Below are 14,828 nucleotides of genomic sequence, written 5' to 3' on the forward strand. Positions count from 1 at the left end.
ATTTCACATAAAATATGTAATTTCCAAGGTGGTTTTGCTATATGATTTCTTATGATATAGCTCTGACAAAATAATCGACAAAATGGAGCATTCTAATGCTCTTTGAAGCACTAGTGCAATTTAGTCTATAAGTCTGGGCATATATACTCTCTGTAAACTAATGCACATTATAATCCAGTATTATTTTGTGAGTTAGAGATCTTTTTCAAAATATAAGTTTAATGAAATTATAATCCATTTCTCATGTCATTGATGATACCTTTGACTAATGTCAATCCCTCACTAAACAAAAGCTAGTATTTGGACGATTTATAACCCTTTAATAAATAAACCAGACATACAGAGCAAAGAAAGTTAGCATTAATTTATAAAGACTAATCACAGAAGATAGAATATGAAATACCTTTCACAAAACTGTCAGATTTGATAAGTTCTTGTTACTAACAGATTTTTGAGGTGGATTTCTTGAATAACTGATAAAAATTGTTTTCAATATTCAATAAAATATAAAAATGTGCCCCCCAAGAATATACACAATGCCATCATTCATGTAATGCTGCAAAAGAAATGATTTTATATATTTGCAGTAAGTATTCATATTGGAAGTCCCTTAATAAAAATAGACTCTAAAATTTCCTCACAGGGGTGCCTGTGTGGCTCAATCAGTTAAGCATCTAACTTTTGATCTCAGCTCAGGTCTTGATATCAGTCATGCATTCAAGCCCCACATTAGGCTCTATACAGAGTGTAAAGCCTACCTAAAAAAAAGAAATTTCTTCAGATAACATAAGATGACAAGAAAATTTTGGTCTCCAAAATGATTGCAAAAATGACATTGAATTTAAAAGATTTATGTGTTAGACAATGAGATGTAGTTTAGCTTTTAAAACAGCTTATTTTGGAAGCAATACTTAGAAATAGGCCTTTTCGAAACCAGATATTCAAAGAATGTTTTATTAAAATTTGTTGGTGACCAATTCAGGTATTCATTAGAGGGTGAGATCCTTGAGGATAGGATTTTTGTCTGTTTTGTTTCTTACTATTTCTCTAGTACTGAGAAGAAGTTCTGAAATATATCTGGGGCTCATAGATATTAATTAAATGAATGAATATATGTACTTATTAATAATTGTGTTGACATTTTTCCAGGCCAAATTTGATGGAGCAAAATTAAATGTAATAGAACTTTGGGATCTTGATGATACTTTGGTCTGAATATTGAAGTTGATCCAAATAAATACATAAGGAAGACTTTGACCTGTCTTCAGCTAATCCCTGAGCAGATGTGGGATATCTTTCAGTTAGGTTTATGTCCTTGTAAACTGAGATTTTTATGAGAGTGCTGTCTTATAAAACCCTACCTCTACAGTTAAGGTATACGGGTTGGTTTTTAACAACAGAAAAGAAAGAAGTCCAGGGGCTAGAGAGCAAACTCCTTGCCCCTTGTAGCTGTCAAAACCTAAATGAGAGAATTAACCTTTAAAGAAGATTTATTATACTTTGAGCATCCATTCTTACTTCCACAGTCTTAAACCTGTTCCTTTATTAATTATGCCAGCATAGAGCTAACGCTTATAACTGAACCAGCTTCACCTCTTTGGTAGAAGTGGGCTTTATCATGATACTGGCTTATATTTAAGAATGCTACAAGAAATGGCCCTAATATATTGTAATTGTGTTTTCAGTATGTTTGTTATTGATAAGTATTTTATTACATTGTATGAAGGAGTTTTGTTTCACTTTTCATGTCAGGACTAGCTGCTTTTATCTAATGGACATTATAAATTGTTTGATGGCTCAGCTCCCATGGTTGCAATTTTATGTTCTCTGTTAGCTTAGAGATAAACTCCTAGGCCACCTATTGCAATGCAGTTGTTTTGATCTCAGTGTGTACTTGTGTGTGTGTGTGTGTGTGTGTGTGTGTGTGTGTGTGTGTGTGGTTTTGGGATTAGCTTCACCTCCAGCACTGTTTTATGCCTTATCCTTATTTTGCTTTCTTTTTTCTCAAACACATTAAATTATATAACTTTAATAAAATGTACCTGTCCTTATAAAATAAAAGTAATCAATTTTAAATATGTGGGACTATAAATTATAAATTAATCAATAAAAACAAAGAATTTTATTTTACAAATTAGGAATAAAGTAATTTAAGAGAAGTGATTGGGTTATAAATGACTGCAATTGGCAAGGTGATTTCATCATTATTAAAAAGAACCAAATACCCAAAAAGAACAGCCCTTCAAAATGCAATCTCTTATAGGGAAAGAACTTTAAAGTACCTCTTAATTTTGTTCATTTGTGGTTCAAACCTATTCTGATAATGAAGGTGAGTATGGAGAGGAAGGACAGACAATGCCAAAGGAATAAATGAATAAATAGATGGACAATGTCAATATAAGAAAGACAAAGATATTCGAGGACTTTTAGCTGCCCACTATATGGTCTTCAGTGCATTCTGAGATCTTGGATATCCCCAGGGAACAAATGACATACACACTCCCTAGGGACACTTTCTAAGTTGATGGGTGTTGTTGAAAAGATTTGTCAGAGCCACTAATCTGAATCTCTCTTCTGTCTATGACCATGTCTTCTCACACCAGACTTCAGGTTTCTGAATTCTCACGGAGGTGACTCTCTGAGGAACCCTGCTATTGGTCATCTGAGGAAACCTACTATTCACTCCTTAATTAGCTGACCAAATTACAACCCCTCCCCCTCAGAAGAGGGGTTCAATCTGACTGCTGCAGCCTGGGCACATCTATGGATATTATCTTAGCCTCATATTCTGTGCAAGACAGATGAGGCTGGATATGCGATTTAGAATAGGCTTCAAGATAATCTGTCTGCCTGAGTCAGCAAAAGGGTCATTCCTTCAGGCCCAAAGGGAAAGCTTAGCCAGGCAGGTTGTAAATGGCCAGGGAGGTTTTTGCAAGGTTGTATTTCTTTGCGACTGGAAGGCAGATGACCTTAAGATTTTTGAGAAGGTTCTGAATAAGTAGTATATTATGGCTTTACTATACCAAATTCCCCTTTTCCTCCTAAGCACTCAACCAGACACTCCTCATTTACTGAACTCGTAAAATTTCCACTAATGGATGGAACTAATTGCCCCCTAGTTTCAGACCTAGGTTCTGCTTCCTCTACTTTTTACTATTATAAGTAGGATTGGGGCCAAATCATTATAGATGGTGCCAAGGTGTCCAATTATGCACCTGAAAGGTCAGGGAGTGCCTTTTCCCCCCTTCTAAAACATACGAATCAATTTATAGCTTAAAAAGAGTTTAGTTTTGGGGCGCCTGGGTGGCTTAGTCGGTTAAGTGTCCGACTTTCGCTCAGGTCATGATCTCGCGGTTTGTGGGTTCGAGCCCCGCGTCGGGCTCTGTGCTGACTGCCAGCTCAGAGCCTGGAGCTTGTTTCAGTCTGTGACTCCCTCTCTTTCTGACCCTCCCCTGCTCACGCTCTCTCTCTCTCTCTCTCCTAGAAATAAATAAAACATTAAAAAAAAAAAGAGTTTAGTTTTGAAGTGTTACATAAAGCCATAGTATTTTCTTCAAATATTTATTTTGAAGAATAAAAAATAAGAATAAAAATTTTATTTTATTTTGAATAAACTTTCTGGTATGAAGCTCTGGTATTATTAAGAAATATTATTGATTCAGTGGTCTTAGAGTCCTTATCATAGAATATCATTTCTTTAGATTTGTTAGTTTTTTTCCCCTCCCATTTTTAAAGTAGGAAAGAAGGGAAAATCATTAAGAATGTCAGCATTTAAGCATACCATTGCTTAAATTTTGAATTTTGACATGAAGTAGAGCAATGTTGCCAGATACGGAGGATGGAAGGAAGAGAAGTGTTACAAACATAATCTGAATTACCTGGAGAGCTTTGAAAAATATAGTATTCATTTTTTTTTCTTATGGTTTGGGTGAGAGACATGAGGAAAGAATGGTAGTAGTGAGTAAGTACTGCTTGTGTACTCCATTTTTCTGGCTAGAAAGCATTTGACACTTTAAGACAAGATATTGACTAATTTACAAATATTGTTTGTGCTGGGCCTCAGCTTATTTGCTCTGAAATCCATTCATGTTTACGTAGCATGACCAAATATAGAGAATGGTGGGGGAGGAGAAACAATTCCATGGTTTCAAATTCCTCCAGGTAACCTTGGCTGTTGGGCTCCTATAACCTGCTGCCTCTAGGCCTCCTGCTACTGCTGTTGGCAGGTTGCTTCATCATCCCATTTCTCTTTCAGCTCGTTCATCACCTGAAGAACCAATTGCCTGTATTAAGTTTCTTTTGTTTTAAATACTTAGAGTAATTTTTATTTTCCTGCTTCAGACCTAATGATACACCATTATAGCCTTTAACTTGTGCAAAAAATAAAGAAAACTAAAAAGTGCAAGTAGATCTATATTATTTAATGTTCATTCAATCACAAGATGGAAGACACCAACTTCCTTGAACAAGATAGTATATCTAGTGACTCTCGTAACTAAAAGACTAAGGATTGTAGTTTGATTTGAAAGTCTAATGATGTTACCAGATATAATCTGACTGGGTGATTTCTTGCTTGTTTTGTTCCCTCTGGAGGGAATTTTAGTTCCCTCAATTTTAGTCTCTCTTTATCATAATACAAATTCCAAAAGAGGAAGTGACTTTCCTAATAGCTACCAACCTCCTGGAGGTAGCCAGTGGTGGTTGCTGGGTCAGTTTCCCAGGCTCTGCCCACATCAGTGATAAAATTTGTACAGTCCCAGATTGCCCCACTTCCTGTTCAGTCTGTAGAGCCAGGCTCTATCCTGTCCTTTTCCAGTCTTTATGCTTTTTTACTTCACCAGAGAGACATTTCTCTTTGAAGGTGTTCACTGAGCTTGTCCGTGTGATTTATGAAGATCAGACAAAGCCTTAGGAAATGAAAAGAACTGTATTTTTAATGGTCACTACTGACTTACAGTGAACACATAACCAATCAGGCAATGAAGTGAATAACCACTTTGTTTTGAAGTTTAAATAGGTGCCTTGTTAATTATCCATCCCTAGTAGAAAAATGTTTAAAGGTTTAAACCTCAGTGTAATATGCATTCACAAAAAGTAAGTCCCCAAATCTGAAAGCAGAAAGGAACCTAGGTAATGAGACTGGTGAGATTTTGGGGGCTAATAGATAGTACTCTTCTCTTAGTCTCTTGAGTTCTGAGCAAATTTATGTAAATGAACAAAAAAAATAAAAAAGACAGAGTATGGAATATCATTTTTCTTATTGGAAAGACTGGAATGGTCTTTCTAAAGCAGACACACTCACTGAGGGCTATTGCTTTATACTCTGAGTTCCCAAACATAATGAGATGGTTCTTCAGAACTGCTTCCAGAAAATAGGTCTGGGTCCTGACCTATGTGTGGTCACCCCCCTGGAAGAGCAACACAGAACAACACAGAAGAGCATCTTCACTCATTGTGAGGCTTCTGCCATTATTTTCCCCTAATCTGCTCTCATTCCTAGGTGGTGTCATCCCCTCAACATGCAACACCATACTCTGAGTGTTGGCCCTTGTATTTTGTTGCTTCCTATTTGATTACCTTGAGAGATTTCACTGGGCTGTGTGATCCTGAAATCTGGACTGTGCTCTCCCCTAATACTTTTCCTGTATGCATATTTCCACACTCCTTTCCCTGCCTGCTAAACCCTCCCTCTCTTCCAAGACATTTTCATGCCCATTAGAGCTCTAAGCCAGTCCTTTGGGCCTGAAATTCCTAATTTGCTCCGAAGCTTTTACCACCCATACTTATCCTGCTAGGATGAGGCTGGTTTCATTATGACACTGATTCTTGGGGACCAACCTATGTGTCTCATGTTGTAGAAAATATATGAAAATTCACATGTCCACATACATGTTCACACACATACACATGTACCATGTGACTGGCTTTAACTGAGATCCTTATACTGCCAGCATTAGAACCTTTTATCTTATTCTTCATGTGAAGCACAAGATGGATTCAATATTAGATTTGTTTTTTTGTTTTTTTTAAGTTTATTTCTTTTGAGAGAGGGGCGTGGTAGAGGAAGAGAAAGAGAGAATCACAATCAGGCTCTGAGCTTCAGCACGGGGTTCAACATGGGACTCAAACTCACAAACCGGGAGATGACTTGAGCAGAAATCAAGAGTTGGACACTTAACCAACTGAGCCACCCAGGCACCTGAACATTAGATTTGTTTGTTACTGTTCAGATAGCTAGTCTAAATATTTGCAGCTAGCCACCCCTAATCTTATGATTTATATATATTATATATATAGGTATGTATGTATATATGTGTGTGCATATATATATATATATGTATAACATATATATATGTAATTGAGCTGCTATTGATGGCAAACTAGAGCAAGCCAGCTGCCAGCAAGACAGGCAGAAGAATAGCTTGTGAGTCACAAAGCTTGGAAAATTAGGTGCTCAATGCTTCTTTGCTGAATAAATGATAAAATAAAGAATACTTGTTTCAAAAATATGGTAGGGCTAGCTCCAAGAAATTAGTTAGAACATTTCAAACAAAGTGCCTACCTGCAAATTTGGTAAGATTCTTTTGAATGACCCTTCTTAGGTTAGCAAATGTTTAAGAGATAAACAGAGAGTTGAGCTTTCAATGCTCATGAGAAAGCAAATTATAGTATTTTTATTAAAGTCACATAATTATGAAAATTAAAAACTAGATATGTATTGACCACTAATTACCTATATTCACATATTTAGAAAAGGATTTTTAAGTAAATGCTACTACTTGGCCCAGATAAATACCTTTTCATTTCCATATATTTATTTTAAATTGCTACTTAAAAACCACTCTGCTTTTTTTCCCCCTAGAAGTCGTAAATCTTCCCTGCCATTCTTGTAAGTGGGCAGTAATGCTATGGAGCTTTCCGCATGTATGACCTGTGCTAATTGCTTAACCTTATCTGAAATCACTGTGTCTGACCTGCTTGGTGCTTCCCAAGCTCCTGACTGCTGGATTTCTTCCTAGTTTCTTATTTTTCTTTTTAACTCATAATTTGATTTTATAGAAGGAACCACAAGTTTCCTGATATGGACTCTTTGGTTCTTTCATTTTCTCTTTGATTGATTGATTTAATTTTTAAAAATTAACAAGCTTTATTTTTTAGAGTGGTTTTAGGTTCACAAAAAACTGAATGGAAGTAGAGTTCCCACATCTCTCCCATCACCTTGGCATCTTCCCCATCATCAACACCCCCATTAATCTGAAACCTTTGTTATAATCATGAAACAATACTGGTACATCATTATCAAAAAAATGCCATAGTTTACATGAGGATTCATTCTTGGTGTTGTGTATTCTATGGGTTTTGACAAATGTATAATGTCATATATCCATGCTTATAGCATCACACAGAGTAGTTTAACTTCATTAAAAATCTCCTGTGCTCCACCTAGTCATCTCTCCCTCTCCCTTAACCTCTGACAGCCACTTACTTTTTACCCTTTCCATAGTTTTGCCTTTTCTAGAATGTCATAAAGTTGGAATCATAGAGTATGTAGCATTTCCGCATTGGATTCTTTCATGCAGTAATATGTATTTAAGTTTCTGACATAATTTTCATGGCTTCATAGCTCATTTTTTTCTTACTACTAAAGAATTTTTCTTTGTCTGAATGTACCAGTCTATTTTTTCATTCACCTTCTGAGGGACATCAGTTACTCCACATCTTTGCCTGAATTTGATATTATCTGTGTCTTGAATTTTAGCTATTGTTATTTTAGTTTGAAAGTCTTTAGTGACATATGATTTTGAGCATTTTTCGTGTCTATTTGTCACTTGTATTTCATATTTGTTGAGGTATCTATTCAGATCTTTTGCCCATTTTTAAATTGAGTTGTTAATTTTGTTACTATAGAGTTTTAAGAGTTTATTGTATGTTTTGAATAATAGTTCTTTGTCAAACATGTCTTCTGCAAAGCTTTTTCCCCAGACTATGGCTTGTTTTCTCATTTTCTTGACAGTGTATTTTGCAAAACAGAATTTTTTAAAATTTTAATTAAATCCAATTTAACAGTCTTTTTCTTTCATGGATTAAGCCTTTTGTGTTGTATCTAAAAAGTCTTGCCAAACCTAAAGTCATCTAGATTTTCTCTTATGTTATCTGTTGATATAAAACTATAAAAGTTTTGTGTTTTATATTTAAGGCTGTGATCTGTTTTGAGTTTATTTTTGTGAATCATGAAGGGTGTAAGGTCCATGTCTATATTCTTTTCTTCTTTCATTCTCCTCCTCCTCCTCCTTCTTCGTCATCTCCTTCTTCTTCTTCTTCTTCTTCTTCTTCTTCTTCTACATGTAGATGTTCAATTGTTCCACCAATATATGTTGAAAAGATAATCCTTTCTCCGTGGAATTGCCTTTTGCTCCTTTGTCAAAGATCATTTGACTATATCTGTGTGGATTTATTTCTGGGCTCTCTATTATGTTTCATTGATTTATTTGTCTTCTTTTTCCAGTACCTTTTTCCAGTAACTTTTGTCAGTACCTCACTGTCTTTGATAGATTTATAAGTCTTGAAGTTGGTCATGTCAGTACTTCAACTTTGTTCTTTTCTTTCAATATTGTGTTGGCTATTCTGGGTCTTTTGTGTCTCAATATAAACTTTAGAATCAATTTGTTGATATCCACAAAAAAATTTACTGGAATTTTTACTGAAGTTACCCTGAATCAATATATCTACATGGGAAGAACTGGAATCTTAACAATATTGAACAATTTTAATAGTATTGAAACGTCCTTTCTACAAACATGGAATAACTCTCCATATATTTAGTGATTCATTTTATTAGAGTTTTGTAGATTTCCTCATGTAGATATTTATATATGTATATGTATGTACATGTATGTATATGTATGTACATGTACATGTATGTATACATATATAGTTAAATTTATACATAAGTATTTCTCTTTCTCTCTCTCTCTCTGATACTAATGTAACAAGTATTATAATTTTAATTACAAATTCCAATTGTTCATTGCTGGTATATAAGAAAGCAATCAACTTTTGTATATTAATCTTATGTTCTACAAACTTGCTATAATTGCTTATTAGTTTCTGGAGGGTTTTCTGTTGTTCTACTTTGGGATTTTCTACATAGACAATCATGCCATCTGCCACAAAGACAATTTTACTTTTTTCTTCCCAGTCTGCATATCTTTTAGTTCCTTTTCTTGTCTTATTGTATTATCTGGGACTTGCACTATAATATTGACGAGTAGAGGTGTGGGGACATCCTTGCTTTGCTTCTGACCTTAGTGGGAAAGCATTTAATTTCTCATCACTAAATATGTCAGATGTTAGTTTTTTGTAGATGTTATTTATCAAGTTGAAGAAGTTCCCCTTTATTCCTAGTTTGCTGAGTTTTATTAGTAATATGTATTAGATGTAGTACATCTATGTACTACAATGTACAATTGTACTATGTACAATACATGTACTTGTATTACATTAGATTAGTAATATGTATTAGTAATATGTATCAGATGGTTTCTTTTCATCTGCTGATATGATCATGTGACTTCTTCTTTAGCCTGTAGTTGTGATTAGTTATATTAATTGATTTTTAAATGTTGAACCAACTTTGCATACCTGGAATAAATTCTACTTGATTCCACTTTTATATATATATTGTATTCAATCTGTTAATATCTTGCTCAGGATTTTTGCATCTGTGTTTATAAGAGGTATTGGTCTATAGCTTCCCTTCTTGTAATGTCTTTTCAGGTTTTGGTATTAGGATAACATTGGCCTTGTGGAATGAGTTAGGAGGTATTTTCTCTCTTTCTGTATTTTGAAAGAGATTGTAGAGAACTGGTATAATTTCTTATTTAAATGTTCGGTAGAATTTACCAGTGAACCCCGCTGGGCTTTTTTATTTCTTTATTTTCCTCTCCTAGTTTAGAATATTCTTGAAGAGAGAGATGAAAGCCATCAATATTGTCTCTTTCAATGAATAACACTGTTGACCTTTGCTAGGTTCACTGGTGATCTTACTGATATGTCATATGCAACTCCTTAAAATCTATATTTTTTAAAAAATTTAATGTTAATTTTTGAAAGAAAGAGAGAGACAGAGACAGAGCATGACTGAGGGAGGGACAAAGAGAGAGGGAGACACAGAAGCTGAAGCAGACTCCAGGCTCTGAGTTGTTAGCACAGAGCCTGATGCAGGACTCAAACTCACCAACTATGAGATCATGACCTGAGCTGAAGTAGGAGGCTCAACTGACTGAGACAACCAGGTGCCTCTAAAATATATATTTAAAAAGAAAACAAAACCCTACTTTTTTTACAATTAAGTTCTCCCTTTTTCCTCATCCAAATGGACTTAGAATTTCTGTTTCAAGCTTCTGATCAAAGTGCATATTTTTGGTTCATTCTAAACCTGAGTTTTTGAAAAAAAAATTGAATATTATTTAAATATTTTGAACTCAATTTCACAGTGACCATTTCACTTAGGCATAAAGGTTGAGACTCTTATGTTTTACTACTGCACTGGTATCACTACTTGTGTACATATTGTGACTGGAAATTTTATATCAACTACTAATGAAGTGATTATAGTTTTAACTTCAGACTGTTCAGACTCCTTTTGGTGAGCTGCCATTTGTAAAAGGGTTAATCCAGCATGCATATGGGTGATTACTGTGCCATAATTTAGGGCTAATATGCTAGTGTTTCCTATTCACTGTATCCAAATTACATGTCAGGCACTTTATATACAGCACCTCATTTATCCTTACAACAACCCTATATTTCTTATTATTCTCTGAGGAAAATCACGCTATGGTGAAAAAGCTTGCCACACATCATACCATGACAAAGTCAGAATTTGAATTCAAGTCTGTCTAACACCAGCCCATGTTTCTAATTCCTATGGTATATAATCTCATTTAATAAGTATATATTGAACCCCTAAAATGTTAGATACTATTATGGTATGATACAAAGTTTTACAAGGGTGTGGTCCATTCTTTCATAGGATTTATAGTTTAATTAGGGATATAAAAAGATGCAAATGAAGTACCTTAAAACACAAGGGAGGGTAAAACAGATGAATTTGCAAGGGCCAAAGGCATTATGGAGGTTGTGATGCTCAGACTAGGGTTTACATGAAGGATGTGTTATAGAGACATGAATAGGATATGGCAGGCCACTGAGGAATGGCACAGAATGGACAAAGGTGAAAGTAAATGAGTAAAATGTGCATTCAGTTGTAGCTGTATGACAGAAGGGTCAGTATTTGATTCATTTCTGATTCTATAGTAGTCAATGTGATACATAATAACTGGGAATTCGATAAATGTTTGTGAAGTGAGACTTTGAAGAATTATGCCTGAAAGTGAATGGATTTGAATGCTTGGAGGAGACATAATGAAACGGGTATTGGAAAAAAATAAACTAAGATGGGGGAGAGAAAGATGACAGGGAAACTTATTAGTAAGACTATTAGAAAAATATCTAGTTATAAGGCAGTAAGAGTATCTCCCAGCCTAACAATAAGAAAATCCTGGCTAGACTATAAGATCTTAATTTTTTCTGACACCATCAGAGTTGGTGAGTTCACAGGGCAGCCAATTAGTCTGAAATCTAAGAAAAGACAGGTGTCTCCAAGAAGCTGGAAGGTGAGCAGTGACTTACTAGTGGCAAAGTGTGGGCAGAATTTTAGCATTACTCTAAAAGTTTTAAAGAATTGCTAAACTGACCCTAGATGCTACAGACAGAGGGATGTTGGCACTTATTTGCAGGCTTTTCTCCATGAATTTCCATGGAGCACTCTAGAGAAAGATCGAAAGATAAGAGATCTGGAAAAGTGTCCAAGGAAAAGGTTGTATCTTGGATGAGGACTTTGTCTCCTATAGAACAAAGTCTTAGGTCACTGGGAGAAAGGCAGCAAACCCTGTTGTCCCAAGGCACAGGGGAAGACCCACTGCTGCTTGGAGGAAGGTAAAAGAAGAGCCTGTCTTTGGAGAGGGGCAGAAAACTTTCTTGGCTCAGGGCCATTTGAGGACTCCTGCTGCTGGAGGAGAGCAGGAAACAGTGGCCTGCAGAAGACTCACCTAAGACACAGGGTACAGCTGAGCTGCCATGGGAAAGAAGATAGTTTATCAACTAAGCTCCACTACCATGACTCAGTGACACAGGACCTACCTGAGAATGAGGCTGGACCAGGACAACAGACAACCTCCCAGCCCTTGCCCCCAGTAATAAGTAAACCCTATCCAACACGGGGCGGGGGAGGGGGGGCAGTGGGGAGGAGGGACAAGAGTGTGGAGAGAAATACTTTTTGAGGCACAGGCATAGGAATGTGAATACAGAGTAAAGCTGAATACAGTATTCAGTACTGCTGAAAACAGATTCAGTAAGTAATTCAGTAATTCAGTAAAGCTGAATACAGAGTAAGGAGGGAAACTCATTGCATTTTGTGTGCTGTTTATCAGATAAACTGTAGAGAGATGGAGATCCTGGCAAGGAGTCCAGATAGTAGCTTAGATAGGGCAGCAGCAGTTGAGTGAGTATATATTTATAGGCTTTTTATTTTGTTTCTAAGCNATAGGCTTTTGATTTTGTTTCTAAGCCAGAACCTACAGGATTTGCTGATACATTAGATATAGGATATAAGAAAAATATAGGAGTCAAAGATGACTGAGGCTTTTGGACTGAGGAGTTGGAAGGTGGTCTTTATTATTTAATGAGTTTGGGAGGTGAGGGGGTAAATTAAGAGTTCTAGATATTTATTGTAGAAAACTATTCATAACCATTTAGAAATTTCATTATTATCTCCACATTACCCTTCATATCCCTGTGTATAGGGGCTAAAGGAAAGTCTTCCAGAACTGATGGCATTCTTATCAAGGTGCTTCTTCCATCAAGAACTGAACATTTCTCTGGTCCTTATATACTGTCAAGCCTTGCTTTCTAGTTTTGCAAGATGGTGAACTTTTCTTTTCGTCCATACCTACAAGGCTCACAGTGAAGTTTGCTGACAGTGTCCATCAAAACAACTGAAATGTTTGTTAAATATTCAGTTTCTTGGGCTTCATTCCAGATCTCCTGCTTCATATTCTGGTGTTGGGGCCAGGACTTGGCATTTTAAAAAAAGTGATAACCCCAAGTTTAGGTCTCTAGTGTGTCCTGCAGCTTCTGGTTTTCTCATCTGTGTCTCTCCCAAATTTTTTACCATGGTAAATATTTACCATGTATTGAATGTTGACTACATATCAAGCATTTTGAAAATGTTATCTCTTTGAAATTTCACTCTGAAAAGAGTGTATAATCATGTTTGCAGATGGGAATTGTACTCAGAGAGGCTACATAGCTTGCTCAAGTTTATATAGCTGATGAGCTGAGAATCTGAATTGGTATCTATGTTTGTGGATTTCAAGGTCTGTATATTTCCCATTGTGCTTTGTGCTTCTTATATAAGTCAGTATTTTGAGGCTATATATCAACTACTTGGCATTAGCCTAACCAGCAAACTCCCATATATTCAGCAGAATGGAGTGCTGTTATTATTCTGATTAATAAAGTCACTATGATACATATAAAATACCAACATTCAAAAACCTAGAATAAGACCTACATAAAATAGTATCAAATGAGTTTAATTTTCTTTGATAATGCCAGAGGTACTTGAGTATCTTGCAGTACTTTAAGATTATTATTATTATGAACGCCAATTATCATTATATAGTATTGAACAAAAGAATTCTATTCATTTTAGTGTTCTTGTTCTTTGGATAATTAATAACAGACAACACATGGAGCTCCATATGACAAAAATGAATGCTGTGTTCTTTTGTAGATTCAAAGAACATGCAAATCTTCTATCAACTCTATTCATTCTATGAGCAAGGGCAGTCTTTTTCCAAAGGATATTGCTAGCTTATGTCAGTGTTTTCCAAATCTGGCTTTACAGCAAAATCACCCAGATGGATTATAGGTTATAAAATACTGGGAAATTATTAAAAATATAGATTCCTGAGTTTTACTGCTAAAGATTGTGATTTGGCAAGTCTTAGGTAGAGCCAGGGAATCGGTGTCTAGAAAGCTTCCAAGTGATTCTCCTGGAAGCCAAGTTTGGGAGTATCTGGCTCATGTAATTTGAAGATGAATGAATTTGAAGATGACACTAGGAGTATATAGACACTCAAAATACCTTCTGTTTGTAAGTTTTCAAACTCTAAAATTTTCTTTGGACAGCCATTCATTTGGATTCTTCCCTTTGAAAACTGCTTTTACAAGGGTCTCACCTTTGTGAATACATGAACCTAGGACATAAAGTATTTGTGGCTTCTGGTGCTTTCCTCTGTCAAGAGTGAGAATGCATAGAGAATTTTTTGAGAGAATAAGGGGGTGAAAGATTGCAGGCACATGGAAGTGTGCAGAATTTCAAAGTGAGGATTACCAAAACCAAACTGGTCCATTCTGTATATATGCCTAGAATGGCATTAGTATTAGTTTCATGAGTTAGTTTTGTTAGTTGTCTTCAAGGTTAGTATTGTCTTCAAGTCAGTATTTTTTGTTTTCAAGGTAAGGCACATATTTCCAGAATCCTTTGATGATAACTCCTTTTTTAATGTTCATTGAAAGAAGAGGGAATGTTGCTTCCTGCTGTTTAAACTTTTTCTACTCTCAGACTTGGAATTATGGGACTTTGGCATTCTGTTTTGTGGGATCAATAATTCTTGCACATAACCTTTCAACTTCAAGTTGATTAGAGACTTCCAGAAAGTAGAAAAAAAAGAGGGATAATGTTTCACTGGTGTGTTCTG

General features: G+C 35.6%; 1 long non-coding RNA gene across 2 annotated transcripts in view; it reads left to right on the top strand.

Annotated features, from left to right (window-relative positions):
• Window positions 1-14,828, top strand: part of LOC144234463 (uncharacterized) — a 222,707-nt gene that overhangs the window by 130,574 nt on the left and 77,305 nt on the right. The window lies entirely within an intron of this gene.

The sequence above is a fragment of the Crocuta crocuta genome, unplaced genomic scaffold (genome assembly GCF_008692635.1).
Source record: "Crocuta crocuta isolate KB4526 unplaced genomic scaffold, BGI_CrCroc_1.0 scaffold154, whole genome shotgun sequence".
NCBI classification, from domain to species: domain Eukaryota; kingdom Metazoa; phylum Chordata; class Mammalia; order Carnivora; family Hyaenidae; genus Crocuta; species Crocuta crocuta.